Source organism: Cricetulus griseus, chromosome 2, assembly GCF_003668045.3.
Source record: "Cricetulus griseus strain 17A/GY chromosome 2, alternate assembly CriGri-PICRH-1.0, whole genome shotgun sequence".
Taxonomy (NCBI): domain Eukaryota; kingdom Metazoa; phylum Chordata; class Mammalia; order Rodentia; family Cricetidae; genus Cricetulus; species Cricetulus griseus.
In genome coordinates, this window is record NC_048595.1 from 50,323,468 (window position 1) to 50,346,745 (window position 23,278).

Below are 23,278 nucleotides of genomic sequence, written 5' to 3' on the forward strand. Positions count from 1 at the left end.
TAATGAATATTTTAAATCAACTAATTTCTTGTATTTTTATCAGATCATATTTGAATAAAACTAGAAATTAACAGTTTGTGAAACTACAGTAAATATACGAGCACATGGAGATGGGACAGTACATGTTTGAATGATTGGTGGGTTATTGGATATATCAATGAGGACAATGAGAAATTCTTAGAGTCAAATGAAAAAATAATGTGGCAAAGCCCCTGAGATACAGATAAGGCATTCTAAGAAGTTATAGGGCTATGCCTATATTTGAAATCATGAACCAGGCATGGTGGTACATGCCTGTAATCCCAGCACCTGGGAGGCTGAAACAGAAGGCAACTGAGTGTGGGGCCAGCCTGGGCCCCATAAGGGGACATTGTCTCAAAACAAGTAACAATATCAAGGAGGTCTCAAAAAAATCACCTTGTGTCACACCTCAAGGTTCTAGAATCATGAGAAGACGCCACATACAAAATTAGGAGAAAATGATAAAAGCTGGGATTGAAATAAATAAAGAGGGAACAAAAAGAGCATAAGATTCATGAAAGGAAGATTTGGTTATTTTAGAAGAGGAACTCAGAGTGAAAGACATAAATACATACAATTAAAACACAGGGTTTAGGTCTATAATAAGATTGAAGCAGTAACAAAAACTCCATAAACAAAACTGCAAGAGCAAGTGGATTTTTAAATATCTTTTCTTTACATTTACGTGTGCGTGTGCATGTGCGTGTGTGTCTGTGTGTTTACATACATGGTCAAGGGCACGCCCCAGTGTGCATGTAAAGGTCAAGGTTCCACTTGAAAAGAGTCGATCCTCTCCTTGCACAGTGTGGTTCTGGGACAAGCTCATTGCTTCAGGCTTGACAACAAGCTCCCTTACCTGCTGAGTCATCTTGACAGCCCCTAATCAAATAGATTTACTGTGGTTTTCTACCATACTTTTAAGGATCTACTCCAGTGTCCATTAAACTATCCTCCCAAAAATAGAAAGGAAATAAATGCTTCCAAACTACTTTTGTGAAGCCAATATTAGCTTGATATCAAAACCAGCAATAGAGAAAAACAAAACAAAACAAAAAAAAAAAAACTATACACTAATATTCCTAATGAACATAAATTGTCAACAAAATAAAAACCAAATTCAATAATACAGTGAAGAATCATACACCATGATTAAGCCAGTTTTATTTCAGGGATGCAAGGACTGCTTAACACAGCATTGGAGTCTATCAGTAGCTGTGATGCAGCACACAACTAGAACCAAGGACAAACCACATGATCTTCTTAGTCAATGCAGAAAAGGAATTAGACAAAGTTCAGAAAAAAATTTCATGATAAAAGCCCTCAAGAAACTAAAACTAGGGCTGAGAGGATGTCTGAGTGTTCAAGTGCCAGTATGAAGACAGGAATTTAGATCAGTAGAGAAAAAAGCTGGTTAGGTGTGGTGGCCACAGGCAATCCTGGCATTCATGAGAATTCCCCAGGTCGCATTGGCTCCTGAAAAGCTCTAGGTTCAATGAATGACCCTGCTAAAATAAATAAAACGGAGAACTGTTGAGAAGACTCTAGATGTCAAATCTAGGCCTTCACACACGTGGGCACATATGGGCATGTGCGCTCTCACACACACAAGTGAACATGTGTAATAGGATGTTTCTCTCCAGCCCACCAGTTCCCAATAACCACCCAGAGGTTTAATATTAATTATGAACATTTGGATGATGGCCCAGACTTCTTACTAGCCAGCTCTTACATTTAAATTAACCATTTCTAATAATCCAAGTATTGCCACGTGGCTGTGGCTCAGCAATACTGCTCTGGCATCTTACTCTTCTGGTGGCTAGATGGCATCTCCTCCCAACTCCACCTTCTTTCTCCCTCTATCTCTGCTTAGATTTCCTGCCTAACTATATTCTGCCTTGCCATAGGCCAAAGCAGCTTTATTCATCAACCAAAAAAGGTAATACATATTCGCAGCATACAGGACATCCCACATCAAGCATGCATACACATATGTATACATTCAAAAAGAAAGAAAGAAAGAAAGAAAGAACAAAAGAAACAAAGAACAAAAGAAAGAAAGAGAGGATAGAAGAACCAAACTTCAACATAATAGTTTACATACAACAAATAAATCACCAACAGAATACCAACTAGGAAAAAACTAAGTGTTTCTTCTAAAATGAGTAATGAGATAAGGGCATCTACTCTCTCCACTCTTATCAACACAGGGCTTGAATTCTCTGCCAAACTAATAAGGCAAGAGAGAGAAATGAAAGGGTTACAAGTGAGAAAGCAAGAAGTAGAGCTATTCCTATCTGTAGACAGTATGATCATATTTCTAAAGCTCTAGAGATTCTGAAAGCTCCAGATCCAAGAATGACTTGTTAACGTAGAGGGGTACAAAGCTGAGATAATGTTTTATACAGCAATAATGAGCAGGCTAAGAAAGAAATCAGGAAAACATTCCCATTCATAATAGCTCCCAAGGAACAAAATAAAATCCTCAGGAATAAAAATCACTCAGTTTAGGACAGGCTTCCAATAACTTGTCCTGTGACATCTGTGTGTGGCATGGCATGGACACACACACACACACACACATTCCAAACTAATAAATAAAATCTAACAAAAAATTCAAACGCCTCTACAACGAAAACTTTACAATACTAAAGAAAGAAGTTGAAGAAGACATTAGAAAATGAAAGTACCTCCCATGTTCACAGACAGACAGAATTAAAATTAAAATCATGAATAAGGCCACATGACCAAAAGCACTCTATAGATTCAGCATGATCCCCTTCAAATGCTCATTGATATTCTTTACGAAATTAGAAACAAATCCTAAAATTTTCATGGAAGTGCAAAGACCTCAAATAGACAAAACACTCCTGATGAAAAATATCCAATGCTGGAGACATCACAATACTAAATTTTAAATTATACCACAGAGCCACAGTAATAAAAACAGCATGATATTGACTTAAAAACATACACAGACACACGCCTTTAATTCCAGCACTTAGGAGGCAGAGGCAGGGGCAGGAGGATCTCTGTGAGTTCCAGGCCAGCCTGGTCTACAGAGCGAGTTCCAGGACAGGCTCCAGAGCTACAGAGAAACCCTGTCTCGAAGAAAAAAAAAAAAAAAAAAAACAGAGACCAACACAATAGAAGACCCACAAATAAAACCAGGTGGTTACAAATGGGACTCCAGCAGTTCAGGAAATAATAGTAGAAAATGGCAAGTGATTTTGATCAAAATTTAAAATGTGTGCACATCTAAGGAAACAATAATCATCCTGAAGAGTCAAGCTGTAGAATGGAAGAAAATCTTTAATTCTTCCTTAGTAGGGGATCACTAGTCCCAATACATAAAGAATTAAAGGTTTAAACACCAAGAGAACAAATAATTCAATCAATAAATAGGCAAATGAACTGAATAGACATTTCTCAAAATAAGAACAAATGACCAATACATATTTTAAAAAACGTTTAACTTTCTTAGCTTCAGGAAAATAGAAGTCAAAACCATATTGAAAGTCCATCTAGTCATTATTGCTGTCATTCAAAAAATGTTGTTGGACCAATCCTGAGCCTGTGCGTACCCCTAGACACTCCCCTTACGCTGCCCTATAATATCTCTATGCAGACACTTAGAGCCGGCTTTCCTAGCTATCCACCTTGGTGGATGGATGGGAGGCCCGAGCTAACATGGGGTTAGCTCGTTAAACAACTACAATAAAGCCTCGTGCTGTTTGCATAAAAAAAAAAAATGTTGTTGGTAAAATATGTATTATCTCCATTCTGGGGCCTAGAAGTTCATTACAGATCTCCCTGAATGTTGATCACAGTATCAGAGGACATGGGGGCAATGTCTATTGCTGTTCCTTGGCTCCTGATGGTATTCCTTTGATTGTCATGAAGGGAAGAAAATGAGATTTTATGCACTTTCAAAAGGAATTTAAATTAGCTCAGCCACTAACTGGATCAGTGTGGAGTTTTCTCAAAAACTAAAAGCAGAAGTACGGAATGATCGGGTGACATCACCCTTGAGTGTATAAACGAAAGAAGTTGGTCCCCACTAGAGATGCATGCCATACTTAAGAGGAGCTAGTTACAGAAGCCAACTTAGAGAATTTGCCTAGATGCCATACTGAATGAATGGCTAAAGGCCAAGAGTTGAATATACATAATGATGGGAGGGGCGGTCCATGAGGAAGAGTATCATTTTGTTTGAAAAAACAAACAAACAAACAAAAAAAAACTTAAGGAACTGGAAGTCAAATATTTCTTCTTATAGGGGAATCTAGATTAAAGGAAAAATATGGAAGTAGGAAGTGGAAGGTATGGGTACTGTCTGAGAAGAAGAGAAGAAAGAAAGAAGAGGAGAAAAAGAAGACTCAAATGGGGGAAGTGAGGGACAAGAGAGTAATGAGAGATAGATAGAATCCAAGTATGTGAAGTGCTTGTATGAAAATGAAAATCATAATTTTGTACAATTAAGATGCACTAATAGAAAAACAAACATAGAAGGTATAAAAAAGGATGATAGAGCATTGTATCTCCAATGAATTGATATATAAAGAATCTTTAAAGGACTTTTAAAATCACTTCACTTCCACAGGAATGGCTACAGCCAAAAAGTGGAAAATAGCAAGTATTCATGGGTTAAGAGATAGACAAGAGATAGCATACTTGTTTTAGTGTTCTCTAGAGGAACAGAACCAATTAAATGAATATGAGTGTGTGTGTGTGTGTGTGTGTGTGTGTGTGTGTGTGTGTGTGTGTGTGTGTGTTAGTGAGCCAGTTTTAAAATAGTAACCACAACAGCATCACATCTGAGAGTTAGAACTCAGTAGTTACTCAGTCTTGAGGCTGGTGTCTCATTAGTCAGAGTAGTCCCACAATAGCTCTCTTTCAATGGGGAAGAGAGGAGGAAGTCAAGTATAGTTGGGGTTTTATTTTGTTTTTGTTTTTTATTCTTTGCTCTTTGGGGGCTTGCCTCCCAGCTTCCAAATAATCACACAGAGACTTATTCTTACTTATGAATTCCTGGCCTTAGCATACCTTGTTCTGGCCAGTTTTTCTTAAATTATCCTATCTACCTTTTGCCTCTAGTTTTTTTTTTCCTTTCTCTACTTCTGCATATCTTTTCTTACCTTCTTATTCTGTGTCTGCCTGGGTGGCTGGGTGGCTGGCTCCTGGCATACTCCTCTCATCCTTTTCCCACTCCCCCCTCCTGCTTCTCTCTATTTATTCTCTCTGCCTGACAGCCCTGCCTAGCCTTTCTCCTGCCTAGCTATTGGCCATTCAGCTCTTTATTAGACAAATCAGGTCTTTGAGGCAGGCAAAGTAATACAGCTTCACAAATGCAAACTAAAGAATGTGACACATCTTTGCATCATTAAACAAATACTTAAAAGAATGTAACACATCTTTAACAATATTTCACAACACACAAGTGGTAGTTGCTCATCTACACTCAGACAAGGTACCTCAGCTGTTCCAATCTGGCTCCAGAAGCCCAAAACGTTCCTGGAGATCTGCTGGCCACTAGTCCACAATGAAAACTTGGAAACAGACACAAAGGCAGCAAGAGGGAGGCCAAGCAAAAAACAAAAAGTAAGAAGTTCTTCCTGCCACACCCTTTTCATCTGGGCTGCTGCCACACCTTATCCCACACAATATGGATGGGACTTCCCATACCAGTCCAGGCAATCTGGACACTTCTTCAGGTGTGGCTACCTACTCAGGTGATTCAAATTTGCGGCAAGTTGACATTGTGTTATGATACCTAACATCCCCAGGCCCTGGTTTCAATTCACAGGCAGCAAAAGGCAGGGTGTAGTGGTTTGAAAGAAGATGGCCCCCAAAGCGTGTGGCATTATTAGGAAGTGTGGTCTTTCTTGTTGGGGGAAGTGTGTCACTGTGGGGGTAGGCTCTTTTGCTCAAACTTCCCTCAGTGTGCCAGTTGACTTCCTGGTACCTGCAAGTAGCACTCTCAGCCACCACCACATGCTCCCCATCATCATGATAAAGGACTGAACCTCTGAAATTGTAAGAGAGCCACCACCAATTAGATGTTTTCTTTATGAGAGTTGCCGTGGTCATGGCGTCTCTTCACAGCAATGAAAACCTTAATTAAGACACAGGGGCTGGGGGTATGAGTACATAGGTGATTACATAGAAGACTTGAAACCCTCATTCATACGTTGCTGATGAGAAGGTAAAACACTATAGTCACTCTTGAGAACTATTTGGAAATTACTCAAAAAGTTAAAAACAGAGTAACTGTGTTTCAGACTTCCTAAGCACAAATCCAAAATAATTGGAAATGAAAATTTGCATATTCTTGCACCCAGCTTCTTTGCAACATTATTCCAAAGAAGAAGAGATGAACCAGATACCCATCAAAGAGATGAATAAACACAATGTGCTATATTCACACAATGCGATGCTGTCTGTGAAAAGGGATGGAGGTACCCCAACATGAATAAACTGTTAAAACTTTGTAGTACAAATGGAAGCCAGTCAAAAGGGCAGTTCATTGTATGATGGGGAAGGTCCGTCTGTGTATATGATTGTCTTATTGGTTGATAAGTAAAGTACTGTTGGCCAATAGGAAAGCAAGACTAGGAGTCAAGAAGGATTCTGGGAAGTGTAGTAAAGAGATCCAGGTAGGAAGTGACATAGCAGGGAAACTCATATATAGGCAAGGACAAGAAGGAAATCGTCCCTTTCTCTCTTCCTCCTAGTCTCTGCTCTAGAGTCGCCATGTGATCCGCCAGCAAGAGAGGGCTCCAGAGGAAGGTGTCCTCAATAAGATAAGTCTTATAAAATATATAGATTTATGATAATTAAGACTGAGCTAGCAGATGAGAAATCCTAGTCATTGGCCAAACAGCATTTGTACCTAATATAAGTCTCTGTGTGTTACTTGGGACCTTAATGTGGTGGTGGGCAGAACTTGGGCGGCCTGGCGGAAAGCACCCAAATGGCAGCAGGGCTTGGGCAGCTTGGCGAAAAGACTTATTACTACAATTGTATGTTCCTATGTACAGAAAATATGTTGACAAATCCATAGAGAAAGAAATCTGATTAGGGATTTGGGGGGCTAGGGAGAAAGGAGACTAAAAGAACCATTGTTTCATGGGTTTTTTTCAGAGGTGATGAAAGCAGTCCTGAAGAAGTGACAATTATTATGACTTTACAAAATGCCTTAGCTATGCACAGTGAAATGGCCACAATGGAGAAGTGCATGTTGCATGAATTTTAATACTTTTTTTTAAAGTGCTACCCAAAACACCTATTTTCTACTGAATATTTTGGATATAACATTTGTGATATATAGAAATTTGTAAAATTTCTCAAAGATAAAAGTGAGTTAATGCATGAGGAGGCATGAAGCACAGGAGATACCCAATATGACATGTCTGTTACCCATAGGCATTCATTTATATTTATGATATAGTAGAGTAAATGTCTAAAATTAAGCCATATTACCTGGCTGGGCATGGTGACACATGCCTTTAATCCCAGCACCCAGGAGGCAGAGGCAGGCAGATCTCTGTGTGTTAAAGGCCAACCTGCTCTACATAGTGAGTTCCAGGACAGCTTAGGCTACATAGAGAGAACTTATCTCAACAAACAAACAAACAAACAAATACCATGCCCCTTCAGAAAAGTCAGTGACCTGGTTATATATTCTCTTTAATACTGACAAAATAGCTTTAATACTTTCCACACAACACTAAAACATATGACCAAAGTTAATACTTTATTAACAATATTCACTTAATGTTTTGTTTGTGATTCCTTATAATAAAATAGCAGGTTTTAAATAACGTTAGTACTTTTATAACTAGGGATTCAAACTTTATGTAAAGAATAAAATATTGGTTAAATAATACCAACACTAATCGTTTTTAAATATGAACAATGATGTTAAGATTAGTATTAAATTTATACACATAATATTATTTTTCTATTGTTGAGGATTTTGTTATTGTTTATGTTTTTTTAAGACAGTCTCACTGGGTAGCTCAGGCTGCCATCAAATATAAGATCCTCCCCTGCCTCAGTCTCACAAATGCTGGAACTATCAGTGTGTACCATTTCACGTGCCAGGTGATTCTATTTTATATGAGACAGATATGGGCTGGAGAGAGAGATGGCTCAGCTGCTAAGAGTGCTGGCTGTTCTTATGGGGGACTTGGATTCAGTTCTCAGCATTCACATGGCGGCTCTCAACAGTGTACATCTCTAGTTCCCAGGGATCCGATACCCTCCGCTGGCTTCTTCATGCACCAAACATACATGCCACACATAAATACATGCAGGCAAATATTTATACAAATAAATTTTTCCAAAAATTTAAATTAAGTGAGATAGATAGTGGCACATCATTTATATAAGGCTGGGTTTCAGAGATCCTAACTTATTAATAAGGCTCACATAACACGTTATCACAAGGCTTTCCATTTGTATTGAATTATTTAAAAAGCTTTAAATATTATTTCTGAAAGTGTGGTTTTTATCCCTCTAACCTTTTGCTACCATATTAGTTACTATATAAAATAATAGTTTTGTTATTTTAATAACTGGCACAAAATTCTGCTATTGACCATTTTGGGTAGGGGTGTGACATGTAGAAATTTGAAATTTTCATTTTCATACATGTGTATATATTGCTGTACTTCACTCATATACCTCTATGATACTTGTGTTGTCTCCTTCCCCTTGGCCTCTCTCCAAAGTGTTCCACTTACTCTCCACTGTTCCTTACTCCCACTCGCTCCCAAAACCCCAAATACTGACCTTTCTGCTTCTGTATTCATATTAATCTAGGTTCCACACAAGACAGAAAACATGCAATATTTGTATTTCTGAGTCTGGCTTCTGAGTTCCATACATTTTCTTAAAAATAGCATACTTTGGTTTTTCTGTAGAGCTGAATAAAGCTTGATTGTAGGTGCTGGAGAGATGGCCCAGAAGCTAAGAGCACTGGCTGCTCTTACAAAGCACCCACACTGCCGCTCACCATTCTCTGTGACTCCAGGTCCAAGGGATCAGATCCCTTCTTCAGGCCTCTTTGGGCACTTCACGCACATACAGGCAAAACACTCATACACATAAAACAGGATTTAAAAATCCATCTTTTAGCCAGCGTTGGTGGCGCACGCCTTTAATCCCAGCACTCGGGAGGCAAAGGCAGACAGATCTCTGTGAGTTCAAGGCCAGCCTGGTCTACAGAGCGAGTGCCAGGATAGGCTCCAAAGCTACATAGAGAAACCCTGTCTCGAAAAACCAAAAAAAAAAAAAAATCCATCTTTTAATCTCTGCTGTATATGAGACTGTATGGTAATCTTTATAAACTAAAATTATTGTAACTAAGTAACATTTTAAACTTAATAAAAATAAATAATACCAACACTATTTTTAAATATGAACAGCAACATTAAAAATAATATTAAACTTATTCACATAGACTGCTTTTTCATATTAATTTATAGTGTTATGCTGACAATTGACATTGGACTCAGTGATACAGTAAATAGCATTTCCAAAACAGCTTCCTTCAGCTCTCTATCATCCTTTAACCATCGTCCTGGCTCTCTCCTCTCTATCACATTAAACATTTTGAACGAACTATTGTCCTTTACTATCCATCTGTATATTTTTTTAATTTTTTAAAAAGATTTATTCTTTTTATTTTACATATATCAGTGTTTTGTCTACAGGGGTATATATGTACCACATGTGTGCCTGGTACCTGCAGAGCTCACTCAGAGGAAGGAATCAGAGTCCCTGGAACTGGAGTTACAGATGCCTCTGAGTCACCCTGTAGGTGCTGGGAAGTCAACCCCCATCCTCTGCAAGAGTAGCCAGTGCTGGGCTGGCTCTCTGTATTTCTTCACAATTCAGTTTCTCATTAAAATTAATGAATGACTCTTTCTGTCCCTGTGCCTAACACCTAGGTTTTGATTATTGAGAGGATGTTTACCCTTTCAAATCTACAAGGCTGAAGATCAGAATACAGATCAAGTTCCAAGATAGCCAAGGCTGCACAGGTAAACCTTGTCTTGAAAAACAAAACAAAAACAAAAAAAGATGTATTTATTTTATTTTGTATATATGGGTGTTTTGTCTGCATGGATGTCTGTGTACTACTTGAATGTAAAGTGCCTACATATCCTTGTAAACCACTAAGCCATCTCTCCAGCTCCAAATATTAACTCTTGAACATCTGCATTTCTTTTTCGTTTGTTTGTTTGTTTTTCAAGACAGGATTTCTCTGTATAGCCCCGGTTGTCCTAGAACTCACTTTGTAGACAAGGCTGGCCTCGAACTCAGAGATCCATTTGCCACTGCCTCCAAATTGCTGGGATTGAAGGTGTGTGCCACCACCACCCAGCTAACATCTGCATTTCACTAGGAATGGCTGGAATAACTGTAGGCCAAGAACCATGAGGGTATTCATATTCGTGAATGTACACACACATGCAAAAATGTTTAAAATTAAGCATGTCAAGAATAGCAACTCACATGCATGTAGTGAGATTTTAAAAATGCAAAAATAAAGTGGCCCCTATGCTAACCTGTTATTTAAGGAATTCCTGGGGCAGGTTAAAATTTGCGCTATACACACTTTCTCTCTCACTCTCTGTCCCTCTGTGTGTCTGTCTCTCTGCCTCCATCTCTCTCTCTCTCTCTCTCTCTCTCTCTCTCTGTGTGTGTGTGTGTGTGTGTTTGTGTTTGTGTTTGTGTTTGTGTTTGTGTGTGTGTGTGGTGGTGTTTTTGGTTTTTTAAGACAGTGTTTCTTTGTGTAACAGCCCTGGCTGTCCTGGAATTTGCTTTGTAGACCAGGCTGGTCTCAAACTTGCAGAGATTCATCTGCCTCTGCCTCCTGAGTGCTGGGATTAAAGGCATGTGCCACCATGCCTGGCCTTTGTGGGTTTTTTGTTTTGTTTTTTTGACAGGGCCTCAAGAAGCACAGGTTAGCCTCAGAGTCAGTCCTTGAGAATGACCCCAAACTTCTGATCCTCCTGCCTCTATTTCCTGAACATTGAGACTACAGGCATGTTCCACCACACCCAGTTCATGTGGTTCTTGGATCAGTCCTAGGAATTTGTTCATACCAAGCAAGAGATTCAGAGACATCCACAGCCTACCAATAGTGCTTTAAGATTTATTTTGTAAGTTGGGTGGTGGTGGCGCACACCTTTAATCACAGCACTTGGGAGATAGAGGCAGATGGATCTCTGTGATTTCAAGGCCAGCCTGGTCTACAAAGTGAGTTCCAGGACAGCCAGTGCTATTACACAGAAAAGGCCTGTCTTGAAAAACTAAAAATTAAAAAGCTTCATTTTGTTAAAGGTTCATTTTGGTAGCTGAAGCAAGAGTCAGTATTAGGCCAGTAATGTGTAGAGTATTAGTAGACCAGTAATGTGTGATGGGTGTTACTTCCCAGAAAAATAACCAATGGCTCTACACCTGTGTTCTATGTTTCAGGAAAGCCCCAACACCAAAGGGTTCCAGGTGGCTCCATGTGTAAGCTGTCCATGCTTTTTCTGGACGAGCTGATGGGGTTCCTTCCAGACCAGAAACAGAGTACTTTCTTCCCATGGTATTCTCTATAGTACTGCTGAATGTCATGGAGTTGGATGCCCCTGAAGCACCTTTAAGACCCTAGCCACTTAGATAACCTAGAATGGACCAAAAGGTCTTCTCTTCTGAGTGTGGGGACCCAGAAGCAGAAAAAACTATAGCAGTACGGCTGCTACAGCCATCTGGTTTTTAGCTTCCACCTAGCTAATCAGGGAATCCTTCTGCAATAAGCACTCCAACACCAATGAGATTGGAAGAGAGGAGATGTCATGATGGCCCACAGTCAGGAGACTTCCTGAAAGGCTTTGCTTCTGGGCCCAGTTCACATTCTCATTTTAGATTCTAAAACTACAAGGTGGGGCAGGCAAGCAAGGGAGATTTTACAGACACGTACGTGACAGTCAGCAGGTTGTTAAGGGCAATGACCCACTGTTTCTGTTATTTTTCCAGGTCATTCTGTTATAGGTAGCAAGTGAAGTCGTGCTTGGCAAATACACAATTCAAGCAGTGCTTTAAGTAAATCATTAAATAAATCAATAAATCAGGATCTAATAATCAGTATTCTCTAACTTATTCTACTTCAAAATAAACCAATAAACACAAAATGGCACATAAAAACAGTTGCAGAAATTAAATACCAAGGAAATAAAACTGTCAAACAACAAATGGACTAATGGACCAAATACAGTTTCCATAAGAAGAAGCACAAATATCAAATAACTAATTCTTTAAAGGTTCAAAATCCCTGCCAGGTGTTGGCGGCTCATGCCTTTAATCCCATCAGAGGCAGGCAGATCTCTGTGAGTTCGAGGCCAGCCTGGTCTCTAGAGCGAGTGCCAGGACAGGCTCCAAAGCCACAGAGAAACCCTGTCTCCAAAAAAAAAAATCAACAACAAAAATGTTCAAAATCCCTCATCAGTGAGGAAATGAAAATTACTACTTTGTGATCCTACCTCACCCCTGTTAGAGTGGCTGTCATCAAGAAATCTGACAAATGCCAGAGAGAATATGAAGACAACAGAACGTTATTCGCTGCAAATTAACACAGGCACTATAGAAATCAGCATGGGGGATGAAAAGGTAAAATCTTGGAAAGGTAAAACCAGAACTACCATGGGACTCAGTTATCCCACTCCTGGGCATTTGCCCAGAGAACTCCATATCCTGCCATAGAGATATTTGCACATCGATCTTGATTATTGCTCCATTCACTATCGAGAGGAAGTCGAAGGAATTAAATGTTCATCGACAGATGAATGGATAATGAAAACCTGACACATTTATAAAAGGGACATTATTCAGCTCTAAAGAGAAATGATTCAGGTACGATGGCACATGCCTTTACTCTCGGCGGATAAGGAAACAGAGGCAGGCAGAGCGCTATGAGTGAAGCCAGTTTGGTCCACACAGTGCGTTCCAGGCCAGGCAAACCTACAGAGTAAGATGACCCTGTCTCAAAAAACAAACAAACAACAACAACAAAAAAGGATTGCATTGCAGGGCTGAAGAGGTGGTTCAACAATTAACCACCCATGCTGCTCTCCCAGGGGACCAGGGCTTTATTCCTAGTGCCCATATGGTGGGTCACAAACATCTGTAATGCCAGGTCCAAGGGATCCAATACCCTCTTCTGACCTCTGTGGTCCCAGGCATGCAAATAGTATACATACATGCATACAAGCAAAACATTCAAACACAAAATATAAATTGGATAAATTTAATAAGAAATTAAAATAGTTTAACTTTTAGGATAATGGAGGGACTTAGATTATATAATATTAAGGAAAGGAAGTCACCTGATGTTCATATGCAGATCCTAGCCTATAATATATATATATATAACTGCTGCACATGAAGGACAGTGTGATATTTAGGAAGAATAACAGGAATGGGTAGCATCAGATGATGAGGAAGGACAGAATGCAACCAAAGGACACATGAATCATAAAAGAGGATAAAAGCAAATTGATTTTCTAGTTTTAACTCTGTCACAGATTTTTCTTTCAAAGAGACATTCCCAAGCATGAATCTACATGTTTTACATCATGACTGACATATTGGTGACACCCACCTTGAAGATGAAGCATAGTGCGTGCTTCCATGGATCAAGCTTCTCCAGTAGTTTTGCTCAAGCTCATTTACCGCTACACCAAGCATAAGAAGCTAAAGAATTAAACATATTTCAGCCAATGGCCAGTAGATGGCGATCATGACTTACTATTTGATTTTGAGTTCCTTCTTATGCTTAGTAAATCAACACTTTAATTTATGTTTTAATAAGGGGTAGACCTACTTCTGCAGGCATTATGGAGTGGGTTAGCCTATACCCTAGTAAGACTAACATCCTCAGTAATACATTCACTTATAGGAGGTATCTGTTCTGTCAAATGCTCTGGTTTTTAAAGTTGTCATTTTTTGTTTAATACCAAACAAAATATCTGAGACTATTTTATCTGGAACCTGGAATTTCAATTATTTCATCTGTTATAAATAAATGAACTGTGTGTGTGTGTGTGTGTGTGTGTGTGTGTGTGTGTGTGTGTGTGTGTGTGTGTGTGTGTACAATGCTTAAAATCAGACCCAGAGCTTCACATGCATGGCAGGCAAATGCTCTGTCACCAAGCTACAAGTCCCGCTCTTGGTGTTTTGAGACAGGCTTTCACTATGTAGCTCAGCTGTCCTTAGACTTACTACATACCCCAGGCTGGCCCTAGACTTCTTCTGTTATGCTGGCTCCAACTCACAAGTTCTGGAATATTAGCTGTGTGTCTCCAAACCTACCTTTTTTTTTATGTTTAATGAACAATGATTTCTAAGATTTTGGTTTGGTTTGGTTTGGGGATTTTGTTTGTTTGTTTGTTTTGTCATCAGATTTCTTTATATTAAATTTAGGCCTGGGTGATTTTTCTTACCATATTTCTCTATATTATAAACCTCTGTGATAATTTACAAAAAAAAAAAAATTGTGATGAAATACCATGACCAAAAGCAACTTGGGAAGAAAAGGGTTTATTTGGTATATATATATATCCTGAATCAGTTTATTGAGGGAAGCCAAGGCAGGAACTCAAACAGGACAGAAACTGACACAGAGGCCATGGAGAACTGCTGCTTACTGGCTTGATCATACACATAAAGCTTGTTCGGACTGCTTTCTTAGAGAACCCAAAACCATCAGCCCAGTGTTGGCACCAGGCACAAAGAGCTGAGCCCTCCATCATCAATCACTAATTAAGAAAATGCCCTGTAGGCTTTCCTATAGCCCAATCTTATGGAGGCATTTTCTCAATTAAGATTCACTCCTCAACCTGGCATAGTGGTGCACGTCTTTAATCCCAGCACTTGGGAGGCAGAGGCAGGTGGATCTCAGTGAGTTTGAGGCCAGCCTGGTGTACAGAGCAAGTTCCAGGACAACCAAAGAAACACGGAGAATCCCTGTCTTGAAAAAAAAAAATTAAAATTCAACCTAACATACTCTTATTTCTCTGAGACCACAAAGCCCACTCCCTAGTGACACACTTTCTCCAACAAGGCTACACCTCCTAATAGTGTCACTTGCTATGGACATATGGGGGGCCATTTTATTCAAATCACCACAGCCGGCATGGATAGAAGAGGAGCTTATGAAGTCCTACCCCAGTCAGAGGACTTTGATAATTGATATCTACTGGGGGAGGGTCAGTTTCCATCCGGGTTGTAGCCTGGGGGATGACCGTGCCCTACACCCATATGCATGAAGCTGAGGAGGAATCCTGGGAGCAGGGCTAAGAGAGAAATTGGAGGGGAGGGAACAGGGAACTGGAGTTAATCAAAATGCAGCACATGAATGTGTGAAATTCTCAATCAAAAAATGTCACTCAAGAAAGACACGAGGATACAACACACAGAAAGAAGCAGCCACAGGAATGGTGATGGAGATATCGTTTCTACCCTGCAACCACTGCCACCAGCTCTGTTGCTGATCTTTCTGCAATCTGATCATAGGCTCCCAGCTGAGATCTCAGGTACCTCGCACATGACCTCCCCGCCCCAGTTGATTGTTGAGCTAGACACTTGACGCCAAGGTGCAATGGCAGGGGCCAGCTTTGCCTGCCCACATGAAATTGTTTTAAAAACAGATAAAATATAAGAAACAGTGGTCCTCACCCTTGATTATAAAGCATCGAGCGGCCAGCAATCTCTGAAGCAGAGAAAACAACATCTGAGCTCCATTTGACTGCCTAAAGAGAGGGCTCTGCTGTGACTGGGGAGTTGGGAATCCAGGTGAATCTCATATTTTTGCTGAGCTCAGGTTCTGGGGAGGCTGAGACAATGAGAATCAGTGTAGCATATCAAAAAGGAAATTGCCACACAGAGGGATTATGGATGTCTCCCCTTCTATGTCTTCTATGTTCAGGGGAGTCAGAGAGAGAGAGAGAGAGAGAGAGAGAGAGAGAGAGAGAGAGAGAGAGAGAGAGAGAACAACTGAGATGAGAGCTTTGAAAACAAAGCAAATTTCCATCATTTTCTTTGAGCATACTCATATTCTAACTTGAAAAATAAACAAAACACAAAAACCTATAAAGTTTTTTAAATGTGCCAGTAAATCCCATCTTTCTTTCCACGGATTATTCTGTAGGTGTCTGTCAGTCTGTCAGTCACCCCCAAAGATCCTTAACCAATACTCCTTACAATTTCACTTCTCGGTTTGTCTTTAGAAATCAAGAAAGGCTTCCAGTAATTTTTAGTTATGAGAGGGCTTATAATTTTAATGTTTATAAATGACAAAAGTTAGAAACAAGCTAGATAAATATTTTTCTATGCAATTATGATAACATTTATTCTGTAAAATTCTATGTAATAACTAACAGGACGTTTTACTGTCTCGCTTGTTGACACAGAAATATGCCTATATATACTGAATAAAAACAGAACATATGTATGAAGTCTGGAAAGCTATCTCTCCAAATCCCAGTAATTCTTTTTGCTGGCAGAAAAAGACTTCCAGAAGAGTGTGTGTGTGTGTGTGTGTGTGTGTGTGTGTGTGTGTGTGTGTGTGTGTGTGTGTGTGTGTGTGACTGTTTATCTGTCTCAAGATTTAAAGAAAAAAAAAAACAGGAAACGGGTACACCTACAGCCTGCTGAATAATTCATTTATTATTCAGATAAAACTCCTATTTCCCCAGTCTTTAGCTCTCTGATCAGTGTCACTTAGTGCATTAAGACAATTGTACACATTGACCAATAATAACCACTAAGTGAATGGCTGCTTTCCCACTAATGTCCTCAGGGAGAAATGTTGCATAGTTAAAATGATATTACCGATAAAATAGGAACAGAGCAGTTTTATACATTCACTGAAAATACACTGGAGCAGCTTTCCCAGTGTCTGGCTGATCCAGTGCCCTGGCAAACACTGACAGTGACCTATGTCGGGGGGGGGGGGGGGGAAGAACACATGTCACGCCTAACAATTTGATGTCCCAGATTTATCAGAACAGACATGATTTCTTTCTTTCTTTGTTTTTCCATAGCTAAGGTCATTCCTTTGTCGGCATTTGACTTTCATGACCTGGAAGATTTTTTTTTCCTGTAAAAATAATAAGTGTATTTGAGTAAAAGATCTGTGACTAGATAATAAATTATAATTTGAGGACAGATTTTAGATTCATTTTTATTTTATGTGAATGAGTGTTTTGCCTGCCTGCATCTAAGTGCACCATGTGCATGCCTTGTGTCCCCAGAGGACTGGAGAGGTGTCAGACCCCCTGGAACTGGAGTGATAAACAGACAAGCGTGAGCTGAAAACTGAACCCAGATCCTCTGCAAAAAAAGTAAGTGTTCTTAACCACAGAGCCATCTCCCCAGCCCCCAAATCATAATTTTTACTTTGAAAAAGATGCCCACCAAAGCAGTAGGGCTGGAACAACTAATGCCCAAATAGGATAATTTCATACCGTTAAGCACAGCAGACTGACAGGAGATATGAATGTAATGGAATGTTTTAGATAGATCCCTTGGGGGTCTGGAGAGACGGCTCTGTGGGTTAAGAGCAGCATGCTTCTTCAGGACACAGGAGTCTCTTTTGAGCACCCACATTAAGTGGCCCGAAACCTCCTGTAACTCCAGGCCCAAGGAAAGTTTCCTGGCCTCTGGCGGACACCTTATATGTGTGAATATACACACAAACACGTAAACAAAAATAAATGAGTACTTCTTAAACTCCATGTGGGCCCAGGCATGGTGGCACACATCTTTAATTCCAGCACCACGGAGGCAGAGGCAGGAGGATCTCTTGAGTTTCTGACCAGCCAGAACCACACAGTGAGATTCTGTGTACCAGAAATTACAACGTTGAAGTTTCAGTTTGAATCACAACATTTATGATCCAAAACACAATGGGTGGCTATAGTTCATCATAACCTATTATATATCTTATGAGGAACCAGAAGAAGGGATCTTGAAGGCTCCCAAAAGGGAGACCTGAGGAGATGCAAGTGCTAATTACCCTGAGTAGGTCAGAATATATATTACATACACTTGTTGGAATATCACAATGGACCCCATTGACACACAAAATTAGTTCATGTTAATAACAAATAAAATAATACTATGTAAGTTAAAAATATTATAGAAAACTGAACTGTCCTGCATAAAGAGGGTATGAAAAGCAGAAGTCTTAGAAATTTGGTTTGTTAGTCTTGGTTTTATTTATTGCGGGGAAAACTAGAATAAGAAAAGGTGAAAATTGCTGAGTTTCCTAGTAAAAAGAACTTCTAGTGGAAGGTTGGTATGGTGGGCATATATGTAATTCAACACTTGAGAAATGGTTTTAGGTCAGCCTGGACTGACCTATATGAAAAGGCCCTTTCCTCCCCCTGAAAAAAAGCAATGTCAGCATACTGTGTTTTTCCATACTGTGAAGAGCAGACTCTGTTTTCCCATATATTATGAAGAATGCCTCAGAATGAATCATCAGCAAAATAACATGCCCTTTTTAGTCTCGCACAGGGTTATAAGAGGTTAGAGTCAGGTCAGCGTCAGAGTAGAGGGGACAAATTCTATCACACTGTGAGACACAGCATACATATGGAGCATAGGGCCAGAAAGAGAAGCCCAGGCCTGGTGCTGTGGGATCTGACCCTGGTGGAGGAGTGGAGCTGGGCCTGGGGAGCTACAGCAGCTACAGCAGGGCTGAGGCCTTCTTCACTGGCTAACAGGTGTGTGGTAGTCTCATTCTCTTTCTGCTACCTGAGGATCTAAATCTAGAGCTCTCAGCTCCTTCTCCAGCACCACGTTTTTCTATGTGCCACCATGTCACACCCTGAGGATAACGGACTAAACCTTTGACCTGTAAGCCAGACCCAATCAAAGATTTGCCTTCATAAGAGTGGCCATGGTGTCTCTTCACAGCAATAGAAATCCTAACTAAGGTACCGGAATATATAAGCAGGAAATATAAACCAAATGACCGTAGTATCCATTTAAATGGCAGAGACTTACCTGCAATGTAGATGGTTGCCCTGGGCTCCCATGGTCTCAATGACTTTGTTGGGGGCAGTGGTCAGTCTTCCAGCTGTCATATAGGACAGCACTAAATCTTCAGCAAAGGACATCATTGGCCTTTGGCTGCAAGACCCAGAAGGTCTGAGAGGAGGGAGGGAGAGGGAGGAAAGTTGCAGGGTTTAGGGTAGGGCTTGAGGTCAAGGTAATTTGGGGGTTTTCTAGAAACAGTAAATAGAACACCTGGACCTGTGAGGGCACAAGGAGGGAAAAAGAAGAATAACTCAGAAGGTCCCAGAGGTGGCAGGTGGAGTATACAGTGAGTGGTTGAAACAGGGTGATCCTGAGGGCCTCCTGGGTGAGTCTGGCTACTGCTGCTAGAACTTTAAACAAGGCTGCAATCCACACATGGTGGGGTCTAGCTGTTTGGACAGAAAAGCGACAGCCCAGTGTGAGGGCCCAGTGGGTTGGATTAGAGCGCCTGTGACCACTCCCATCTTTTCGTATGTAAAGGGTGCAGATTGGGGTGTTTTAGAAGAGGGGGGATTGGAGGCTGCGGAGATAGAGAAGAAGGAAGGGCAGTAGGATGAGGGAGAGGAAAAGAGGCAGGTGGGTAAGGGGAAGAAGGCTGGTCTCTAGGTGAAGCATATCGTGTTTTAGGAGGGGGAGGGCAGGCAGGGTTTGGGGAAGGGGTGGGGGTACCAGTGACTCAGCCTGAAGGTTCAGTGTCCAAATCCCTGGATGAGCAGGTATCTGGAGTTGCTACAATCCTAGATAACAAAACCTTAGCTGTTGAGCACTGGCTACAGAAAAAGAGGGACAGGAGCTCTGAACTCAAAAAACCTGGTTTAAGGGAGCTCGCACCACTTGTTCTTAAACTGGCAGAAATTGTCACGATCACAGATGATGTTAAAGTAAAGAGTTCCCTCTGGTGGCCATTTTTTTTTACTGTTTATCTAGAGTGCACTGAGGTCAGGCCGCAAAACAAAAGAAAACCAGGTATTTGGGGCTAAATTTGGGGGCCGCCCCCAATTGGGATAAATTTCACGGCAGACACTCCAGGGGTGACTGAGGATCAAGTTTAGACCCGGTGCTGCCTATTTCCGAGCCTATGCGGAAAACCAAAGATTAGGCAAAGTGTCCCACTCAATAGCCTGGAGTCGAGAATTGAGGGTGGGGTAGCCTTTGAGAAGGACGCCTCCAAAACCAAATGCTCCCCAGAACAGACTGTCTGCTTCAGAATGGAAATGGCTTGCTCTGTCACAGCCACTGCTTGGCAGGGGATCCTGGATCCAGACGGAGATTCACGGTGTCTCTTTAGATGGTGGCTGGGAAATGGACTTACCACAAGTCAAAAGCTGAACACATCCGGTAGACAGAAAGATAGAGGGAGAGTAACAACTCCCTATGTGGGCGGAGGACCTCGTCCACTGGGTTGGGGGCTCAACATCTCATGAGTTTTCAGCATCAAGATAATAGGTTTTTCTGCCCCCGCCCCCATAAGTTTCTCCACTGATGCAGTAAGTCAAATGAAGCTGAATTGAAAAAGTATAAAAACAGGTTTATTGAGAAGAACTCCTTAGGTGGATTCTCTGGTCCTAGAGATAGAGGCCAGAGAAGTTGCACCCCTGAACTAGACCAGGGAGACTTCATAGGTTGTTGAGGAGAGATGATGGCATGTCTGCCACAAGCTGGGTTTGTGCCCAAGTATGGTCAAAAGCTGAGTGCTTTCTGGGACATGAAGAGCTGGCAACTTCAGCGATGGAAGTTGCAATAGTTGGCAAGAATGTAGAGCTGGGCTTTTGATGCCTTTTCTTTGTTCAGAGACTCTCTGAGCAGGCAGGGTTTGGAGGGAGGGAGGGGGGAATGGGGCCATCGTGAAGTGATTTCAAAGTGCCGGGAATCAGATGTTTTGTAGGCGTGTTCCCATGACTGAGGTAGAACGAGATCCAATGGTACCACCTGGACCTGGCATAATGATGTTTAAGGTGGATCCCAGTCAACTCCCTAGGGCTTAAAGTGCCCGATCCTCCTTATACTGTAGAGCACATTTGCGACTTATTCCTGAGAAAGGGCACTACATGTTCACTACAATTTTAAGAATGCAAACATCTGCAATATCTGTGCTTTACCCTCAATTGGGATGAAAGTTTTATGGAAAATAGAATTCAAAGTAGAAACCCTTTGCCACAGGATTCTGAAGCTATTTCTCCACTGTGTTTTTTGTTGTAGCAAAAATGTTGTAGCTACAACAAACAATAAGCTACTTATATGATCAGGTTTTTTTTTAATTGTTTTTGTGTTCTTTCATTTAGAAATGTTGAACAACTCCTTTGTCCTTAGTGTTAGAAATGAATAACCTTGGAAAACCACAAATGAACACACAAACATTTTTTTTTAAGTGTATACACCAGAAACCAAAACAAGTTAGTGGGCCAAGATGGCCTCTGTTTTTTATACCTGAAAATGTAGTGACTGTGTTTTATACCATTGGCAGTGATTCAGCTTCACATCTGACCTGATTGGCTAATGGGCAAAAAGAGACAAAGCAAGGTTCTGGGAATATGGGCCCTTGTTGGTGGTAGTATCTTTTGTGAAGAGAGAATTCCTGGAAGGAGGCTGAGTCTGCAGAGGCTGATTGACTGATTGGGACTGATACTGTGGGAAGATTGGAAGGTTGCAGATCCAGAGGTTCATTACCTTACCTTTGGCTTCTTCTGGCCTCAGAACAGCCACTCCTTGTTCACCTCTGTATCAGAACCAACATCTTGTGACTAATAGATGGAAACCTTTTAGAATCTATTAACTTGGCAGGCCACTAGCTTCCACCAACCTAAAGCTCAGATAAGCATCTTGGACCCATTGGAAACCTTCCCCAGTCTCATTGCACCTTTTAAATTTGTCTTAATTCATGACTTTCTTTGTTCTGTAAGACTATAAAAAAAAAAAAAAAAAAAACTTCAAGAAACTGCTTCCACATCAGAATGTGGAAATTTGGGCAACCTAAATCTGTGTTCCCAGGCCAGGGTCATTCAAAACGGCTCCAAAAATAAACTGTCTGTTAGGAATAAAGCTCTTTGGGGACCTTGACAGGCAAGGACAAACATGCCAGGCAGACAGAGCTTAAGTAAAAAGTTTTCTTAGAAAGGGAAGGGGCAGCCGGGTGTTGGTGGCACACGCCTTTAATCCCAGCACTCGGGAGGCTGAGGCAGGAGGATCTCTGTGAGTTTGAGGCCAGCCTGGTCTCCAGAGTGAGTGCCAGGATAGGCTCCAAATCTACACAGAGAAACCATGTCTCAAAAAACCAAAACCAGAAAAAAAAGGGGGGGTAAGGAGGGATGGAGAGAAGAGAAAGAGGTAAAAAAATACAGAAACATAGAGACAGAGAGAAGACAGAAGAGAAGAGGGAGACAGGAAAAGCACTGTCTGCACCTTCAGGGGAACATCAGGAAAGAGAGTGGAAGTGGCTTTTTTTTTTTTTTTAAAGAGTCCTTTGCACCTGCATGCAGACTATGTGGCAGCCATGGAACACTGGGCTGACCAGAGTACTGCCTGAGCACATTCTGCCAGGTGACAGGGGGCAGGCCAGCATAATACCCATATCCTTACACTGTTTCTTATTCCCTTTAAGACAAGAGCTCTGTGTTTTGCATCAATGCTTTGATGGCAAATAAATAAATAAATACATAAACAAACAAAAGACAAAAAGCATGTTTCTAACAATTTCCTCCTTTTGTTATACATTGTATTTTTTTCCCTCAAATTCCATTAAAAGGCACTGGGCTTCCTTTTTTTCTGGATATCTGGAAGGTACAGGATATGTGATACAGTTGTAGGGGCTGTTTGTCAATGATTGTCTCTGTAACTCATTTGACAGTGGCTGTCTCTATAAGTCATCTGGTCAAGCCATCTCCCTAGCTTATTTGAATAGGCCCTGAGGCATAGGGGTTTATAGCACATTCCATTAAGATCAAGACTTTTCTTAGTGATGTTAAGGCTGGAATCATTTCCTTTCATTTGCTAAACCACTGTTCCATGATGTTGGAGAAGATTTCTGAGCTTTTCTCCAATTCATTGCCAAGAGTATGGAGGCCTTCCAGGGCTCCAGTTAATGCTCGCATCTGGAGCCATGTTGCTGAAAATATAGATGCACCATTGTCTTCCTAGCATTACACAGACCCCCTTCCTTTAC